We start from the raw sequence: 21,002 nt of genomic DNA, 5'->3' as shown, positions 1-21,002 counted from the left end.
CGGGCAGAGGCGGCCGAGCCGGGACCCGCCGGGCGCGCTGTGTACAAACAGAGCGGCGTGCGCCCCGCGCCGGCTCTTATCCGCCCGCCGCGCCTCCTCCCCGCCCCCTCCCGCGCTCCCCGCGCTCCCTCCCTCCGCTTCCCGGCTCCGACTCGCTCCTCTCCTCCCCTCGCTCCTCCGTCTGATTCCCTCCCCTGCTCTCCGCCTCCCCTCCTCTCCCCCCGCACGCCTGTCTCTTTCCTTTCCTCCCCCTCCCTCGTTCCCCACCAGGTGCTGGAGCCGCGGGCCGGGCGCGGGGAGGCGCCCCAGCCGCGCCCTGGCACCTGCCGCCCACCCCCCAAGTCGCCCGGGGCGCGCATCCGGGGTCCAGCGAGGGGAGCCCTGCAGTGAGTCGGACTCTGGGGGTTCCCATTAGCCACACACTGGGGCCCCCTCAACTTCTTCCTTCAGTAGAGCCCGCAAAAGAAGTTGGGGATTCGTGAAAAGTGGCTCTCGGTCCGCGGAGCTGCGGGAGAGGTTGAAGCTGAGAAGCGAATTTTCCCGATTTCCCGGGAGAGAGGGCTCGGGCGCGGTGCCCTCGTCCTGCGGGCGGAGGCGAGGGCTGGGGGCTCCGAGGTGCCCGGGCCTAAAGGGTGGAACCGCGAGGAGAGGACGTGCCTCTGGTTAAGCCAGCAGGACATCTGTTTCAGATGAGAAATCAGGGGGCGAGCTTGTAGGGAAAAAAATTAAAAACCAAGGACAAATTCTCAAAGCATCAGTCAGACAGATCAAATTTCGCCGCTACCCCAAAACTAAAGTAAACGCACTGGTTTTTGCAGTGAAAGTGATTGAACCAAAAATATAGTCCCTGGCTTACAATTGTGCTTTCGCCTCTGTTTTCCGTTAGAAGGATTGCTTACTGTACGTGGATCCCATTCCGGTCCTGCAGGTTCCAAATGAAATCTCTCTTTCTCTCTCTGTCTGTAGAGAGAAACGCGGCACAGAAAGACTGAAACAGTCTCTAGAACAAGAAGTACGAAGAAGATGTACTGACGGAGGACAATTAGCCCTCTGACTCTTTGAAGACAACTTCATTTTCCTCCGAGTCCCCTCAACTCCCACCTTTATTGTGGGATGTAAGGAAGGCGAGGATGCCCGGGCGGACGCAGAAAGGATGCTGAACGCAGCTAGGGAGCAGCTAAGGTATTGCATCACAGGCAACAACAGGAAAAATCAAAACACCCTCTCCCAGCAAGGGCTGTTCAAGGCTTTTCATGTCTGGGAAGGTGAAAGCACATTTTTAAAGATTCATTTTGCAAAGGAATTGCCGGAAGTTCATTTATTTCCTGTCCGCTTTTATGCTCGCAGCCACAGATACTAGAATAAGACTGCATTACCCAGAGCTGCAGCAGAATGGTTTCAGACCGATCCAACTTTCTGGCCCAGTATTGGTACTTAATTCTGAAAGTATAGTTGCCACCAAGCTGTTGCGGATTTCGCATAAGGGACTTCTTTATCTTTTTAGAGGAGATGCCTTATACTAGTCTAAGGTATTGTTCCCAAAGGATCATCCTTATTCTTGAATATTCAAAATCAGTGTCTATGGGGAGACCCTGAAGTAAAAAGAGTGCTTTAAATGTATTGAGTTGTTTCCTATTTTATTCTTTATTTCCACTGTTTTTGTAATATATAATATTAATAAACGTGGCATTAAGTTAAATGATTTTTGACGACGTTTCTACTGCTAAACATCTATCTTTCTTAGAGGCTTTTAAAACTCCAGTGGGCAAAACTAAACTTTTAAATGGTTATATTACACCCATATAGTAGGCCATCTGTAAAAGACCGTTCTTTACTACCTGGTACAACTTGTTGAAGATGTTGGCAGCTTGATATCTTTAAATAAGGAAGGCTTATCTTTATCCTTAAATAAGGAAGAATTCCTCATTTTTTAATCAAAAATTTGATATATACTGGTTAAACACATAGCTGCACATGCGTACTGATTCCTGCTTTAAAAATACTTATTGATAGTTTCCATCTACCAGTAACTTCTCATTGTGAAGATTCGAGGCAGTTTACTTAATTTACATTTATAGAACTCATTTAACTCTTACTGAATTCATATATAGCCCTTTCGTAAGTGGAACATAAGCCATGCTAAGAGACCGCACAGATTGAATTATAAAAGAAAGAGAAGGGAAAGAGTTCAACTCCGTTATGAATCTTCTACCTCACCTAAAGTACTAAGGGACCTTTGCTAATCTCCTGTCACCCAATTTACAGTTTTATAGTTTCTCCAAATATGTGTTTAAAGTGCTGAAAATGAATCTATACATCACTGGAGAGCAGCACTTCCCAAATTGCTTTGTGCAGGCCTCCTTTTTCCCAAGATGTTAATATGTTTCTGGAAAAAAACAATGTTTCATGGCCAAATAAGCAGGGGAAAGCATCTCATATTAAAGCTGCTTCTAGGAGAGTCTTGATAAATGTCAGCACGTGAAACACTTGAAGTGGTCTGAGATTAAAAAACTTTTCCAGAAGTATGTAATCCAGGATTTTGCCAACTTTTCTTCTTTTCTCCCCCACCCCTCCTCCGCTTCTTTGGTTGTGGCAAGCCTTTTGTAAGAACACCTTTTAACATCTTGCAGACTATGTGCTTCGAAGAAAATCACGTGGAAACATTGCCTTAAAGTAGCAGAAAAGCAAAAAAGGAAACCATTGAAATTTTCCTGCAGCCAGGTACATACTGAATATTTCTCTTCTCCCACAATTCATATACTGAAGCCTCCAACCCCAATATGATGCTTTCTGGAGGTGGAGTTTAGAAAGGTAGTAAGTCCAGGAGGGTGGGGCCCTTGGAAATGAGATTAGTGCCCTAAGAAGAAAAGACACCAGAGAGATGATCACTTTCTTCTCCAGGCCATGTGAGGGCACAGTAAGGAGACAGCATCTATGAACCAGGAAACTTCACCAGACACTGAATCTGCCTGGGCAATGATTATAGCATTCCCACATTCTAGAACTATGAAAAGTAAATGTTGTTTAAACAACTCATTCCATGGTAAGTAGTGATAGCAACCCACACTATGATAACTTTGTTTTATTTTGATATTTTTTAATTACTTCATTAGTTAGGAGTTTGGTTGCTAGAGCACTCAGGTCCTACCTAAAGTGAATGCCTGTTCCTGCTTCTGAAACACCTTTCATCCAGAGTCAGCTAACTGCCAAGACTTGGAGTTCTGCTCTGTGAAGTGGCCTAGGGAGTGGCGCGGTGTTCCTAGCTGAGAGTCCTGGCACACAAAGGGGTGGAGTGCAGTAGTGTACAGTGATGATGCCAGTAAAAAGACCAGAATCATGTACAGAATAGTCCTCCATATCCAATTGTCCCCATTCCCTATTTCCCACTCCCTTTGTCTTACTTAGAACTTCGCAACTCACCTTCCCATTTGACAAATAGCAAGTAACACTAAATGTGGCATTTCTTATTATTCTTGTAATTATTGAGTATTTTCAATAAGCTACAAACAGATAGAATCTTACATTATTGAAGCAGACTACACTCAGTACTATCATTAATTCAGTCGAGGACTGGATTTCTCACCTATGGTTCTGAGTGCTAATAAATAAATGTTGTTTTAAACTGCCAAATGCGTAGTGATTTGTTTTCCAGCAAAGGAAAACTTCTAGAGTAGCTCAGTGTTATTCTATTCTAGTGAGAAGAAATAAGGCATGAATGGTAAGGTTAATTGCTCATGGTCTTAAGTTAGTGTTGGAGACAGTATCTGAATTCGGATCCAAGCTCAGAGCCCAACACGCTTTTCTGGTGCTGATTTTAAAGAGTTCCCTGCATGCTAAGCATGTGGCATTGGAGCGCTGGCCTAATTCCAGGAGCTATTTCTGTAAGCATTGTGTTCTAATGCCTGTTCAGATGGTGGTCTAACTTATCTTCTCCATTTACATGTTCAATTTAAGTAGCTATAATTGTAAGCATCATTTTATAGTACAATCTGCATTCTCTCAGCTTCTTGGTTTGTGATTTTAGAATATAGGTTGCTTGAATGTAGTGTTCTTAGAGCATTTTTAAGTTCTCTAAAATATTTTCATAACTCCAAGCTGATTCCATCTTCCAACTTTCTGGTCATACTAGTGTCCTCACCGGAAAGACTCCCTTACAAACTCTAGTAGCTGAATTCCTGTCTCCTTCTCAGCCCTCCTCAAGTTATTCCAGGGCCACAGAACCATCCGTTCTCTGGATAACAGTGCTTCTCACCCTTTTCTGCTCATTTCACTCCTCGTTCTTATCTTCCAGAAGAATTATAAATGTTTCTCACCGTTTAGATGACCACATGACTTACATGTAGCTCAGTGTCTGGTTTTAAAAATCTCCAGTCCCTCTTATGAACACAGGAGAAATGAATTTTGAGGACTACATGTTTTATCACAAATCCCTGATTCCAAGTGTTCCCCTTCTGATGAATTGTTGGATGTGGCTTCCAGAAAATTCACAGGGTTATTGAATAAGAGTTCACTTTTGCCTTCACACTCCGACCCTGGTAAGAGTAATTTCTGATGCTTTTAATACTTTCCCTCTGGTTTTGCAGTCAAACCATTTCAATGACTTAGTTTTTAACCTTCAGGTATTATATTTGAGTAATTGATACATGCACAAAATAAAAATTCAAGTTAGAAAAGTTTGTACAGGGAAGTAAGTTTATTTTCTAATGATATTTCCTCTTTATACATGGTTGTCTTTCTCTCCAAGCCCAAAGGCTTCTAGCAAGTACATATACGTTATATATACATATCAGCAAATAACATGAACATACCCATCCACATGTACCATATACATGTGCACATACATAAGTGCATGGGACATAGTGTATGTGTTTACATTTGATTTTAAGTACTTTTAAAATTCTATAAACTTCCATCTTGCTTGGATGACACAAACTATTTCTTTTCAAAATTATGTCCAGGGTAAAATAAGATTCATGTAATGTAAATCCCTTTCTACAGACTTTTGGGTTCTTTCCAATCCTTTAATATTTCCATGAATACATATTTTGCACGCATGTGCAAGATAAACTCATTAGGGTTGGGTGCTTCAGATGGTGTTATTCGTTGAGGATATATGTATCTGCACTGATGACAGATATGATAAAACTGACATTCATAAACTTTTATGAACTCACCCTTCTGTTTACTGTGACAAATACTCAGTTTCTCTCAGTCAGCCCAATGCAATGTCTTAGCACTATGACTTTATCAATTGGATAAATGAAAATAGTATTTCATGGCTCTGGATATGAATTATAATGAGTAGGTTTGAGCACCATATCACATGTGGAAAATAATTTATATTTTCTTTATGTGAACTGGCATTTCCTGCCTTTTGCTCTTTCTTTATATCAGTTTGCTGACCTTTATGCTATGGATTTGTAAGAGCTCTGTATATATTAAATAAATTAGTCTGTTGTGAGCTATATTTATGTCAAAAATTATTCTGCTGGAGTTTGTTTCTGAGCCTAGTTTGCAAGTGTTTTGTTTGATTTTGCTGTGATGAAGTGTATTATGTTGGGGTGATTAAATTAACCCATCTTTGTTTTCTGATTTCTAGGCTTTGATTTTTGCTAAAATAGGCTTTTATTCTTCCAAGCATATAAAGATTGTATCCTACAATTTTTGACAGAAATTTTATATTATGTTTTCATGTGTCATTTATAGCCCTAAGCAACTACTTAAAGGGGTAGTTTATATCTTACTTATCATTCTAAACTACTGATTAAGACAGTGTACTTTTTGAATAAATCCCTACCTTCTTCACTGACATGACATGTAAACAGCATCCCTTAGTTACTGTGTATTGTTTTTCCCCTTGCTCCTACAGACTGCACCATAATGTTAGCTACTGATAAGTCACTGCAGTACTCTTGTTGTTTTAAAATTGTTTGGTAACTGATAAGTTGAAACTTCTCATGAACTTCTTTTAAAAAATGGTCCCTACAAATGTGCATTTATTTTTCCCCATGTGAACTTTTAAACATGCTTACCTAGCTGAAAAAAGGAGAATAACATAATGTTAGCACACCTACCTTGTGTATCAATTACTTTTGTGTTCTGATCTGGTTTCTAGTCAGGCATTTTTATCTGGTCTTAAAAGTAACTACATGCGAATTTTCTCCTTTGTAACTGGTTGCTACATGTTTACAAGGATGCTATTTCTGTGATTTTTTTTCTGTCTGTGTGCACTAGTGATAAATCCATTTTATAAAGGTCCTTTCCTGTTTATATTACTTTTCAGTTGATACTTTTGGGTGTTCTACATAGAGAGTTATGCAAAAATATTATTTTTACCTCCTCCTTTCAAATTTTCATGTCTTTTCTTTCTCCTATCATGTTGCTATGATTGTTATCACACAAGTTCTAAATGAGTAAACACATTGAATTGTTCCTCATTGCATGCCACCCCTCCAGGGGCTCTTCCTGTGCAGAGCACAGAGCCCCCTGTCTTGTTGCTCAAGAGCACGCACAGTAGCCATTTGCACAGTCCAGCATCTTCTCAAAAACTCTGATCAACTGTCATGGTTTGTGTCTGGATGTCTCCCCAAGCCTCACAAAGTCATGGGGCTGGCTTCTAGAGTTTTTGATTGACTCATGGTCCAGTGCTGGGATTATGGGTGTGAGTGCTACACCTGCCCTGGGGCAGGTAGTTTGCATACAATATGAGGGAAAGAGGCTTGCTCTCTGCCTCTCCTCCTTTTTTGCTCTTGCTGCTGTTGCTGTTTCCCACAGCCATGAGCTGTTCCTCTCTGCCATGTGCCACTCTGCCTTGGAACCAGCTGATTATAAACTAAAGCTTCCACAAACTGTAAGCTAAATAAACCTTTCTTTCCTTCATTCTGAGTGCCAGGTATTTTGTCTCAGCAATGAGAAAAAAATAACTAAGACACTAATTAAACACAAATCTTTAAGAAGTGAAAATGTTAATGTCACTCTGGAAAAAATAGTGTTCATAAATGTTTCTGATAGAATGAAATCTACGGCAGGATTGGATATGCAAATTCTAACAGAATACTGGAATTCAATCTCTTTTGGTTAGAAACAGAGAAAATGATACCTTTCACACCTGCCATGGATGTAGCTGTTTGAACATATACTTTTTTTTTATTTTCCGCCAGTACCGGGAATCAAACTCATGACCTCGTGCTTGCCAGGCAGGTGCTGTGCTGCTTAGCTAAATCCCCAGCCCCTGAACATCTACTTATTTGGAGGAGAAACACATAATGACAGTCTAAATACTTTTGAACTATTTTCCCTTTATATAGTGTTTGCTAGCATTGGACTCTGTTTTCCTCCACTGACAGCTTTGCTGAAAGTTGAGATGGTGATTTATCTATTTTAAATACACAAGACTCTTGGTTTGATGCATCAAGCATAGTAAGTGGATTAAATATAAAACTACATGAAATCCTAAAAATATTTATGCAATCCAAAAATAAATGTCAAAAATTATGAATAAATAACACCTCTAGGGTTTCCTTGATTCAAAATGGGCTGCAATTTAAAAATTCTATCAATAAAATTAATTTGCTTCATAATCACAGTTTTATAAAGAGGGGGGGGGAGAGGCTAGAAATAGAGCCCATGTGGCCTTTTGGCAAATGTGATTTAAATTGTGGTTTGTTTCTTCTGCCATGGGGAGAAAGGCATGTGATATTGTGTGTTTAATATTAAGATAGATTCTATTACTTCTCTCTGTAGGTAAAACTGCCTTAAAATGATTTTTTTACATACATAGCAATCTTAAATATTTCATTAGAATAAGGTGCCACTTTTTTTTAAGATGTCACATTTGTCTCATGGCAGACCTTTCACACATGTGAAGAGGATCAAGAGATGAAAGAAGTGAGTTAAGCTATGGGATACATGTGCACTCACCCCCACTGTGAATGTCAGCATTGTGCACTGCACTCGTGTACTAATGCAAATGTTACAAATGTGATCCTTGTACTAACACAACAGGAAACACTTAATAAAATGTTTTATCCATTCCTTTCTCCAGAAACCTTACATTACATTAAGACTAGGTGGATGAAGTAAATACGGTGCTCACCACGCAGTCAGTGCGGGGTAGATACCTTAAATGACAATTTGATAAGTTCACACAGTACATGTGTATCAAAACATCATGTTAAGTTACAATGCGTACAATTATTATTTGTCAGTTAAAAATGTTGGCTGTTTTGTTGGCGCTCTGTGTGTGTGTGTGTGTGTGTGCGCGCGCGCGCGCGCGCAAGCGCCTATGTTCAGGATTGAGTTCAGAGTTTCCTATTAGTGTGTGTTCGCCCATTGAGGTTACCTCCACAACCTAGTGACACTTTATGTTTCAAAACCTCAATGGCCTCATGTATTTCTCACTTCATTTAATGATCCTTGGATTTTAATTCGTAGGTTAAATTCAATTTCAAACATGAAATTAAGCATGATTAAAAAGTACAATGTCCACTCAGGAGGCTGAAGCAAGAGGATAGTTGTGAGTTCTAGGCCAGCCTGGGCTACAAAGGGAGCTCAAGGCAAGCCTGAACAGCATAGTGAGATCCTATCTCAAAAAGAAGAAGAAAAAAAAAAAAAGTACAATGTCAAAAAATTGCATAATTGCTTCATTCAAATCTTGGACAGTTCAGAGATCTGTGGCTTCAGGCACATACATTCTTAAGCATAAAATGTGAGAGTACAACTTGATTTGTAAAATAATTTGCAGTCTGCAATAAAGCCAGATGGACTTTTTGAATTAACAATTTGTAAAGTGAATAATTACAGTCCATTGTAATGTTGGCCTTTATTCATTTAACCATCCTCAAGTTAGATGGGAAACAAAATTAATTTTCTATTCAGCTGAATTATCAGTGACTCTTATTTTATGAGAAATACATTCTTGAGTGTTTGTCACAACATAATCTAATGAAGTAAATCAACATGAATTTGAAAGTGGAAATTATGTCAATCTAAAATACTTTTTGAATAATAAACCTGGAGGATAACTTTATCATTCGAATCAGAGGTGAGTGAATTAAAAGTGCACCAAAATAGAAGTCAGATGTTCCTGTAAACCTTTGAAATTGTGTTTGCCTTTCTGTAGATATAAAACACTGTTTCTATCCTTTCTGTTTATGGGTAGGAGACACCATAATAGGATGAGCAGGGGAAATGTTTCCAGTTTTGCCTGTGATGATCTGACTCAGCATCAGCTGAAAACACCCTTATATTATTTTAACATTTTTCCTTCCTCTATTAAATAATGTGTCACTCTGGGCTGTCATTTGAGCCAGTGACTCACTCCTAAGAATATGCCTGTGGACTTTGAATGATGATTGCAAAACTCAGGAAGTTTTCCCCTCACAGAAGCCCAGCGTTTGATACCCAGTGTACAGACCAGAGACAGATGACTTTTGGCCAGGTTATTACAAACACAGGGAATTGCTGAGCACTTTATTTTTTATGTTTTTTTTTTTTTACCTACAGGAAGATGTTTCATTGTTATAACTGCTTTAGAGTCTACTGTACTTTTTATTGTCACTGTATTTTAGCTTTTCAATTCTTAATTTTTTTTTCAAAATAAGATAATTTGAGGACTTTTTTGAACAGTTTACATTGCTAAGAAGGGAGAAAGATAGTCCTTTGCCTTCTGATGAGTTCTGTAAAATCCCTTTTAATGCTGTAAAACAGACCTCTTTAGTCTCAGATGGTACCGTTGTCCTGAAACACAGAGTCGTGGACAAAGTAGAGAGCGGATAATTTAAATCTCTCCTCAGTGCAGTTTCTGGGGTCTCTGCCTAAGGATTCCTTCTCATGGGAGCAGCAAACTGCAGCTCACAGACAGCTGAGTAAGAGATACAGTATTGTTGCTTGTTAATTTCTAAGCACAATCAGTCCTTAGTAAATAAATTCATGAATTAAAGAATTTTCTGATAGTAACGAAGGCTTCATTAGTCTACAGTGCAGGAAGAAAAGGAAATCAGAAGTCATCATAATGCCTTTGGAGATGCCCTTTCGCTATCTAGAAATAACCATCCTCTAGGTTTTATAAGCTGCAAACGTTTCAGAGTAATTGTTATTTGATTTTGAATGTTTAAGCACTACCTCTTTCTTTTCACATTTTCTTCCTTTCTTCAGCCATGTCAAACTTATTTTTGCCCTGGTCAAGCATTTAGCAAATGTGCTGATGTAACATGTCATATTTTTGAATATTCACTTTGGTTACAAACCTGAGACTTTGCCTATTGTTCCACTTTCCCTGTCTTTTCTAGTACTATTTCTATGAATTTCTAATTTCTTTACTATCAGCTTAGGAAACTGTCCTTTGAAATCTTACTAGCTATACTTTTGTAGTTATTCTAGTTGATGAATTTAGATGTCTTTTTCTCAAATTAAAATGCATCCAAGTAAGTATTGAATGGGCTCATTTTAATTGTAAGGGTCAATTTAGAAACAGCTTGTACATTTGCACAGTTACTTTACTTGGTCACAGTATGTCTTCCCACATATGAGTACCTGGAACCTATTTTAATGAAACTCTCCCGCACCCTTGGAGTATCAAATACTTCAAATTTTATTTCTCTGGAGGATACTACCTTTTTTACCATTGTTTTCTAAGTGATTTATCAATGAATTAGAAAGTTATTGATTTACATTTAACCTGTCAGCCTTCCAAAGTTCTTTGATATTGCAAGTTATTCCTGAATTCATTTTTCTTGCAAACAAATTTACATGCAAATATTTTATTTTTCCCATATATGTCTGCTTGTGTAACTATATTTTATATACTTTTCTAGCTGCACTGTCTATCATTTCCAAAGAAACTGAAATACTCCCATTTGTGTGAGCTTCTGGTGGTGATCTAGACAAACAACAGTATCCTGGGCGTACAGTCAAGCAATTTACAGAAGCAAGTGCATCTAAGCTGGTTTGTGGTACAACCAGTAGTCACCTGAGAAGTACCCAGAGCTACAAAGGAAGCTACATCCTATCTCTGTAAATAAGACCCTTTAAAGAACACAGTATTAAGCCTTTTTCTACCAAGTCTGACAAAGGAAGTTATTTCTAGGTTGATTTTTGTCTACTCTTTTAAAACAGTCAGAGTTGAAGAGAAAGGAGGAAAAAATACAAAGCTAGCTTCCCAGGAAAGACAGTAAGAAATGCTCTTCCATCCAGTAGGCTAAGTCTACTGGATGGATGACTGCTGACATCCAGGTAACTGAGGGTAGCAGAGTACAGCCACAAAGCGCTGGGGAGAGGGGCTGGCCTGCTGCCGGAAGGGCGGGAAGGGAGCCCTCTGCAGAAGGGAGGCAGCTGTCCATCTGTATGACACAGTCCAAGGAGCAGAGAACTCAGGGTCCCTGATCACAATCAAGGGGGAAGTATTTTAACACACGAAAGTTGGGAAGGATGTCTGCTTTTCATTTGTATTCTGAAATTTTTAAGATTTTACCCTCCTGTACTATTCAACTTTACTCAACAAGTCTCTATTAAGCATTTTTGCAAGCAGGAGATTTGGTTGTCTATTACAATTTATTTTTACATTTACTTCACTGTCAGTATGTAAGTGAAGTTGGATTCTCCAAGACAAAGTGGTCAAATGCATTATAGAGGAATTTCTTAGAATGAGAGAGGTGTTGTTTTAATATAGAGCTGGGTCACTATATAAAAATCACAACAACATAATTCCTCCAAATACTGTATAATTATATCCATTTTCTGAGTTTTAACATCACCTAAGAAAATATTTATCAATTAAAATTTCTGGTCTATGACAAACTGAACAATGAACTTTGTCACACTTTGAAGTTAAACCCATGATGATCATAACCAGCTGCGTGGTTTGTTGGTTGGTATCATAAGGGACTGGTTCCAGGATCCCCATGGATACCAAAGTCCACTGGTGCTCAAGTTCCTTATATAAAATGCTGTAGCATTTTCATAAAACCTGCACACATCCTCCCATACACTTTAATTTATTTTTTTTATTTTAAAAATAAAAGGAGGAAAACATGAACAGACAGATAACCTTTTACAAAACAGTGAAAGAACAGTTCAGACAATACAAAGTTACAAACAAAGTGGTAGGAAGTTAACAATGCTTGCTGTATTACATATTGATATCTTCAAAGCGGTGTCTCATGAAAACAGATAGGACTTCTCTGGCTAGGGGCAGGGCATCTAGCCTCTCCCTGCACCCATGCACCAAGTGAGCGAGTGTTCCAAGAGCTGCTGGTCCCGCGGTTCAAGTCGGTGCTTTGGTCCCGTACACTTTAAATCATCCCTAGAGTACTTGTGATACCTAATATAATGGCAATGTGGTATGGTTGATACATTGTGTCAACTTGGGGAGTCTAGAGGTTTGGCTAAGTGACTCAGCAGGAAGCCAGGGCAACTTACTTTGTATACATCCTGACCTGTGGAAGAGGAGGGCATGGAGATTATGTGAGAGCTACACACCCCTTAGGTGGGGGTAGCCTGTTTACAATGTAAGGCAGGGAAAGAAGCTGCTTGGCAGGATTCCTCCTTTTTGCTCTGGCCACATTGCTGTGTGACTGCCATTCGCTGCTTTGCTCTTGTTGCTTTGCTATCTTCTGGCTCGGAGCCAGCCAATATGGACTGAAACCTCCACAAACTGTAAGCTAAATAAACCTTTCCTTCCTTCATTTTGGGCGTTGGGTGTTTTGTCTCAGCAAGGAGAGAAAAGTAACCAAGACACAATGCTACTCAAATCGCTGTTCTAATGTATTGTTTAAGGAATAATTACAATAAATGGCCCGTACATGTTTGATATAGTTGTACAATTTCCCCAAATATTTCCAATCCATAGTTAATTGAACGTGGGGATGAAGAACTTGTGGCTATGTAGAGCCTACTTCGTTTTCTCCTTAGTATATGGGTACGTTCAATGCTAAGGTATACTTTGCTTTACTGGTGTTATTGTACAGACAAATAGTCCAGAAATTTCTTAGATTCTCAACTTGCACCTGCTTATGCTTCCTTCTCCTCACACAAAATGCCGGCTTGCTGGGACTACACATCCAGGGGATCTCAACAAACATCAGACCCCATTTAATTTCAGACAGCAGGGACAACATAGATCCCTAGAGAACCCAGAGCCCATGTCAATCCTGACAGACCTTCCCCGTGCATATATATCTAATCTATTATTTAAAATGAAACCTCTCACTAAATGCTTGCTGTGCTGACACGAAGCATGTGCAGGGACGAAGTGGACCGAGTAGAATACAGAAGTAGGTGGCACAATTTGGAAAGTATGTGCTCAATCAGAAGTGAAAGGCCACTACCCAACTGTACCTGGGTTTGGCCTTGTGGAATGGTGGGTTCATTGTTGGCAGACTCTAACTGTTTAAAACTTTAAATTAGTGCCCCAAATTTTATTGTGCAAATATAACAGCATTTCTGCTAATCAAACATAGCATACTTCTTAATTTAAAAAAAATTACTTTTCTTATTGATGTTTGCAGAGCATAACGATAGCATTCCATATGAGGAATGGGTAACTGTGTGTAACATTCTTCATTCTATTTTTATCCCTTTTCCCTTCCCACCCTTTACAGCATGTTCACCTTTCCTTTGCAAAAGACCTATGGCTTTGTTTCCTATTATCTGTCTCTTGTTTTGCTCATTGGTTTACTTATATAGTGGTTTTCTCATGTAAGAGAAAACCTGCCATACTTATACTTGTGTATCTGGTTTATCCCACTTAACATGATGGTTTCAGATTGTCTCTGTTTTCCTAAAAATGACTCAGATTTATACATCTTGATCACAGATTTGTACTCCATTGGGTTTAAATTCAATTTTTTATCCGTTCACCTGTTGATGGACCCCAGAACATCTTAAAAACAAAAGCAATAAATAAAAGAAGAGCCACACTAATTTCTTTCTATACAAAAAGGAAAAGGACATAAAAATCAGAAGAGGAATGAAAAGGAAATCATTAAGATGTGAATACTTCCTCTTGATAACTGATTCTCCTACTTTACAAGTGAGAATGTAAACTGCTTCCACCCTTTGAATAAATAATTTAATGATATGTGTGGCTAACCTAAAAATCAGCTTTGCCCTGGTAAACAGTTGCTACAAGTTTATGTCAAGCAGATCTTTCAACATACTTTTACATATAATGAAATTCAATGGCAAGAGTGATTATTCCAGAAAAGACATTAGATCAAATACATTTATCATTTATTACATAAAGTATTAGAAATTTTTGATTAATTTCTTAGATCTAAGGCAAATGTTTTTGTTTACTTTAGATTTTTAAATCTAAATCTAGATTTTTTTTTTTTTTTTTTTTTTGGTTTTTCTCCAGTACCGGGAACCGAACTCATGACCTTGCGCTGGCCAGGCAGGTGCTTTTAGCCACTGAGCTAAATCCCCAGCCCCTAAATCTAGATTTTTAAACACCCGTAATCTATTGCTACTCTTTAATGACTGCTCGATTTTAGACAAACTTTGCAATGGTATTTCTTAAATGTTAGGTGGAATACATGAATGTGTCTATATTATGTCTTTCCTCCCTCTTTGTCATCTTTATCTTCTTGCCCTTTCTTCTGTTTTATGTTAAATAATATCTCATAGATACATTTTGATTTATTTTATATACATAGTGTGTATGGGTGTATATACACATATATCCATATAATCTTAGTACTTCACTCATGCTAGGCATGTACTCTAACACTGAGCTACAGCCCAAATCCTATGACTCATTATATTTCTCATTCTATGCTTAAGTGGATTAGTAATTTTCTTTTGTATAACAAACACATGATCATGCAGTTCCTTATTGATTGGTATCAAGTCTATCTGCAGTTTTCGAAGATTTTCCCTTCATAGGAAGATTTTCCAGTCATAGTCAGGAAGAATGATAAATAACCCTGGTAAACTTCAGCAATTATTTCTATAAAAATCTCTATAAAGATCCCTCACTGAGAATTTGGTGACAAAAAAAAAATGTTTACATTTTAAATTCTAACAAGTTCTTCTTAGGTTTCCAGTAATGTGTGTGTCAACTTAGACTTTAATCAGTAGTACAACACAGTACCCATTTATTTCAACAGTATTAAAGATCAGTAAAACTTCTGAGTTATGCAAATCTGATGTCAACAAACTTCATTACTGTGATTTGTGCTACTCTGACTACTATTAAAATTAACCATCTCTATCTATTTGATTTCTATTATTTTACCAAAGAGTTATATCTTGTATGAATTACCTATTTATATTCTTTGTGTATTTTTACTTTAAGACTTGTTTTCTTTCCAAAATTTTATGGAAGTTATAATTGAATATAGTGGGCATGTTTTCATAAATATGCCTGGATATTCTTTTTTTCTTTTACTATTTTTTGAACAACAGTTTACATATTTTATACAATTTACCAGTGTTTTTATTTATGTTTAATCATTATACCATCATGGGCATATATTAAGTGAAAAAATTTAGAATATTAAATTTCACTCTTAATTTTTGTATATGTACTTCACATATATAGATATACATATATAAATATATAGTTATAAATTTAGAGTTTTAAATTCATATTAAAAAGAAACATGTCATGTATATATTGTTTTTTATATACATTGTCTACATAAGACCATTTAAAAGTGTTATATGTTTAAGTTTAGAAAAACCACAAAAAAGTGTTTTGTACTTCGAAGTGAACAAGCACTTATCTCAGATTTATGTTATCATAAACCCTGTGCCTTAATAACACTGCAGAATCTCATGATGGTCACTCAGCTTCCAAAGGAACCTGACAATACCCACTTATGGGAAGTGCACTGTAATGCTTTGCTAGACCCTTTAGCTGGGTATTTTATCGTTTAATAATGTTCTCTTTGTACGAACAAGAGAAAGGAATTAGGGGCAAAGTGCTTTGTTGTTAAATTAAAGCTTGCCCATCTTGCATTCTTACATATGGCAATCTGAACAACTTTGTTGAAGATAATAATATGTAATATAACAACCACTGGTAATGCCTATCATTTTGTTCTGAAACCTTGTATCATTTTTATTGTTTCCGCTTTGTTTTGTTTTCGTCTATATCTTTGATATTTTGTTATTGTTAAAAAATTTTTTAAAAATTCAATGTTGCCTTGCTGCCTGAGAGGATCCATGCTATGTGGGAATGGATCCCACTACGATGTTGCTGCCCTTTTCCTTGAAAGGCTACAGGCAAATGAACATAGATATACATGGGAATCTTCAAGTTTACTTTTAAATGTTAAAAATGAAAGAAAAATATCAAAGTTTCCAACTTCACTAAATAAAATATTTTATTTGTTAATAACCTGGCACTCATCACAGTATTCTTCTGGGTTCTTTTTCTTAATGTACACATTTTGATCATCTAAGGTTAAAGCAGTTTTAAATATGAACTTCTATAAAGTGATCAGAAAAATAATACAATCTTTTACATGATTAATCAAAAATTATAATTAATACCTTAATTGTTTCTTCATGGTTCACAACCCCTAGTCGGTAATATCCTAAACATTTAAAATTTATGTTACAGTTTGCAAAACTCTATCAATTCCCTTCTATAAATAAGGAAGAAGATTTTCAGGAATGTTGACACACTGGGTCTCAGGCTTTCTACTTGTGGAGTCATGTTTTTTTTGTGGTCCATCACACTATGCAGGTGATTATCTTGGTAGAGGCCAATCCTGCATCTCACCCTCTCAGACAGGCTCATACTTGGAGGAACATCCATGGACTCATGAATATTCAACAGTAACCAGTCACTTACTATAGGTAGAAGGGACAGCAAACTTTATGAAATAGGCCATTAAACCACAAACAAAAGTATACTTAACATCTTTCTATTCTGATCCTTAACATTCCCTTGGATAGTGCAATCCCACATCTCAGAACTGCTAAAGGGGTGTTAAACTGCTAAGAGTCAGTGGTTTAAAACCTCACTTTCTCAAATTTACACAAGCATGTGACCCTGTGAAGGCTCTGCCCCTGAGCTTCGCTGTGCTTTTGGGAGACTTGGAGAAAATGAGACCAGGAAGCATGGGCTTTGTTAGCATTGAGGTAAATCCAGAATAGAACTTAAAATTGCTCTGTCCTTACTGTGAATAAATCAGTCTACAGATCAGTAATTTGAGGAGGAAACTGTGAATATTTGAAAATAAAGGAAGAGTAAGAGACAAATTCATGGTCGAAATCCTGCCTGGTTGTGTGCATTATGCAAGTCTGCTTGACCAGTGTGAACCAATGTAACTTACAGAAATGGAACATTTTTAATTCATCCATGAAAGCTTCGTTCTTATTAGTTAATAAATACTAACAAGCCAATTATATGAAATACTGATTGACTGATGATGCTACCAACAAAGGAACAAATATAATAGTTCTTATTACACTGCAGGAAATATTTATTGATATAGAATAGTAATGACCCAATGAAACAAAAGACTTAATTTTCTAAAGCATATATGGTTTGATATAATTCAGTCAAAATTAGCTTATAGTCAGTATAAAACATTTGGGAAAGATTTTTTTTAATTTATAGTAAAGATTATCTCTAAAGCATGCAATTATGAGTATTTTGAAATTTAAATACTTTTCCATTTAAAATTTTTATACACTAAATATATCCTTTCTGAAATATGTCATACGCTTATAAAGTCATTTTTATCTTAAAATGAAAAAGTCATTCACTGCTGTCTGTAAGTCACAAAATAATATTCAGGTTTCATACAACAGAAAGCTTTTTTTCATTCATATGAAACTCCTGTTATTCGATTTTATTTTGATAACAGTTATTTGATTTTAGCACTGAGCACATAGCATTTCTGCATGTCTTGATAAGCTCAGGAGATTTCAATCTTTCCATTTTTTTTAGCTATATCTTGATGAAGTAGGCGATAACTGAGTATTGCCTGGTAGGCGGTGAAACTCTTAATTCCTGTTATAAAAGCTTTGTCACCTCTCCACCTAAACTTTGTGTCAAATTGAGTACATGAACCTCCTTCTGAAGGAAAATAACATATACTGGTTATTTTTATGGATTACTTATTTTTATCTTCATGCAAAATACACCAAGATTTCTCATAAAATGCTGCTTCGAAGATAAAGAAAAAATAGTACACTTTCAAAATTAAAGACGTGTAAGTCATAAGTACAAGTTGGCTTGTGTGCTGATCTAGTTAACTCTCTGTATTTTTAAATTTATGGTGTATGTGCTTCTTGAGGAATATTATTTTACTAATTTTGGGGATATTATAGTCAATGCTGCCTGCAGAATTTTAGTCTCATCTTTAAAATAGATTTGTGGGTTTTAGGGGCATCAGCTGACCAATGAAAAGGATTTTGTCATTAAGCTCTTGTTTCCTATCCATCAGCCTATTTTTTTTAAGTTCCTATTTTGTTAAGTCAGGACTCTGAGGAAGAAGTCAAAAAATATAGGAATCCAAACTACCTTTCAAAAGTCTGTGGGGTTCAGCATTCAGAGATGAATAGGAGAACTTAATAATGTGCGGTTCAGCAATCACTTGTGGGGACTGTGTTGTCATTTTGTTAGTTTTTGCTCATGTATATTTACCAGGAATAAAATACCTGTCTTTGTGTTCGTAGATGAAAGAGCCAATAAGACAGTGGTTAACATACCTTCTAAGTCTGTAACAGTAAATAAAGAAAATGCTCTATGCTGAAAAACTCACAAATAAATCTATTTCTGGCAATATCAAACCATGTGGTGAAGAATATGGTATTAAAGCTTCCATAATTTATCTGAATATATACCAGCTAACATTGGTCTTTCATTGTCAGTAACCAAAAGGTCACCTCAAACGGGAAGCTGTTATTCATGTATGTCATTATGTTCAGAGGTCTTTCCCCATCAAACGTAGCTGGATTCAGAGAATCAAATTTATTGCTAGCACTGGCATTTCTCTGCTTCTTGGTTCTGTTGGCCTCTGGTACCTCTATGTTGGCTGCAGGAGCGCAAACATGCCCTGGTAGAGTGGAACAGTGGAAGCAGAAGGTTTACTCTTGAATCAATCTGAGCCTTAATATTTTCAAAGGACATTTCTGCCATTAATTTGGAGAAGAGACTTGACTCAAAGCTTTAAGTAGAGGAACATGGCCGCCCTTGGGCCGACTCGGTTGTGGTCAATGGTCCACAGCAATGGCCGCAACCTTCCTCATGCCCTCCTTTGAGTCAGGGAAGGAGGTGAGGAGATCAGCACCAAAGCAAGAAACCTGGGAGGCTGCTCCCCAAATGAAAAGCAAAGGAAGAAAATGGAGTTTAGATGTTCAACACAGTTGGCTTTCATTTCATGGAGCAAGGTAAGTAGTTGGGACTGTGGAGATTCGTCTTCAACACTTCTGTGGTCCATGTGCTGGTGTACTGTGTTGGAAAATATGGATACAGTGTTAACAAGGTGATCAAAATATTTAAATATGGTATAAAGAAGATTTCACTGTTAGGAAAAGTAAATGTTGAGAAATAAGCCAAATATATAAAATATTATGAAGCCTGTAGACAAATTTAATAGTAAATATGGAATCATTGATAGCTGCCTCGCATCCATCTAGTAAATACATATTTTGAAATATAACCCCAAGGGAAAAATTGCCCAACCAGATACGGATATGTCCGTGTTTATTGCCCACTGTTGCTAATGTCAACTTTTTTAAAAAGCTGAGTATTTGAGTAACCCTTATAAGCAAATACTTTAGGTACATTAATCATTTTATTTTGTATCTTTATATTAAATATTGCACAAAATATATTAGGTTAAAAAACATATAAATGTAGTATAATCACACATACGTAGATAAACTCTCGGGGAAATTTGGAAAGGATCCATAACAGATTTAAAAATTGGTTATTGCTGTATTGCGAGGTCAAATTATTTTTCTTTTTGTGCAAGAATACTTTGTACTTTTTAAAGTAAAATGTACAACTTAAGTAAACAATGATAGAATAACTGAAAATTTCTTCACTTTTACTTACAATATAAAAGATAATTTCAATGATGTGGAAAGCAAATTTGTGTTAAAACAATAGGAGTAATTTAGATTTATTTCTTTCAAACGCCTATAAAATATGACATTGCAGCTTCAGAAAGAAAATAATAATTTTTAGCCTCTGTGTTTGTACTTGTGTGTGCTGTGTGTATACACCAACATGCATATTTTAATTGATACATTGTATATAAACATCTCTTCCCCATGTCTTTCAGAGTTTGTTCTTCCCTGTTAATTTCAGCTAACAATATCCGGGTTTTTCTTTGATGACCAAATCAATAAATTACAAAAATGTATTAAATGGAGTGCTCTTATACTGAGTATTAGGCACATAACTATATACATGAGCCAAACACCTTGTGATTTCCAAATCAAAAGAGAAGCATTAGCATCAAACAGTCTTTTCCACATCACTCACTTCAACATACATATGACGTTTGATATGAGCACAAGACTTTAAAATGATTAGTACAAAGTGTTGCTAACATTTTGCCAAGTAAAACCTACTATAGTTCCAAACACTGACACTGAGATCAAGGTAATTACAAGTAAAAATCCAAATAACTTTTTATTTAAGAAGAACATTTAGTTTAAAAATTTTGCAAGAGTCAGTAAACTTCAACTCTGGAATGTTAAAGATCACCTAGGTTAAAGCTTGTATTTTTTAAATATAGGAAACTGGACACCATGATGTAAAATGATTCACCCTAAGTTCTCCCAATCATTGAAGGAAACTTCAATAGAAGATCATAGTTCCTAGTTCTGCCACTGAGCTAACCTGCTGAAGAAACCACAAATGAGTCCATTACTTGGATCTTCCTTGCTAGGGGTCTGGAAAAACAGATTTTGATTGTGATGTCAATCAGTAGGTATAATAGTTGAGTCACATAAACTATTTTTCTCACATTTTACTATGTAATTTGCAAATGTTAGTTAAGCTCTTTCAGCCTCATTTTCTGCTTATTTAA

Source organism: Chinchilla lanigera, unplaced genomic scaffold, assembly GCF_000276665.1.
Source record: "Chinchilla lanigera isolate Chin_1 unplaced genomic scaffold, ChiLan1.0 scaffold00017, whole genome shotgun sequence".
Taxonomy (NCBI): domain Eukaryota; kingdom Metazoa; phylum Chordata; class Mammalia; order Rodentia; family Chinchillidae; genus Chinchilla; species Chinchilla lanigera.
The sequence above is the reverse complement of the archived record's forward strand: the minus strand, read 5'-3'. Positions refer to the sequence as shown.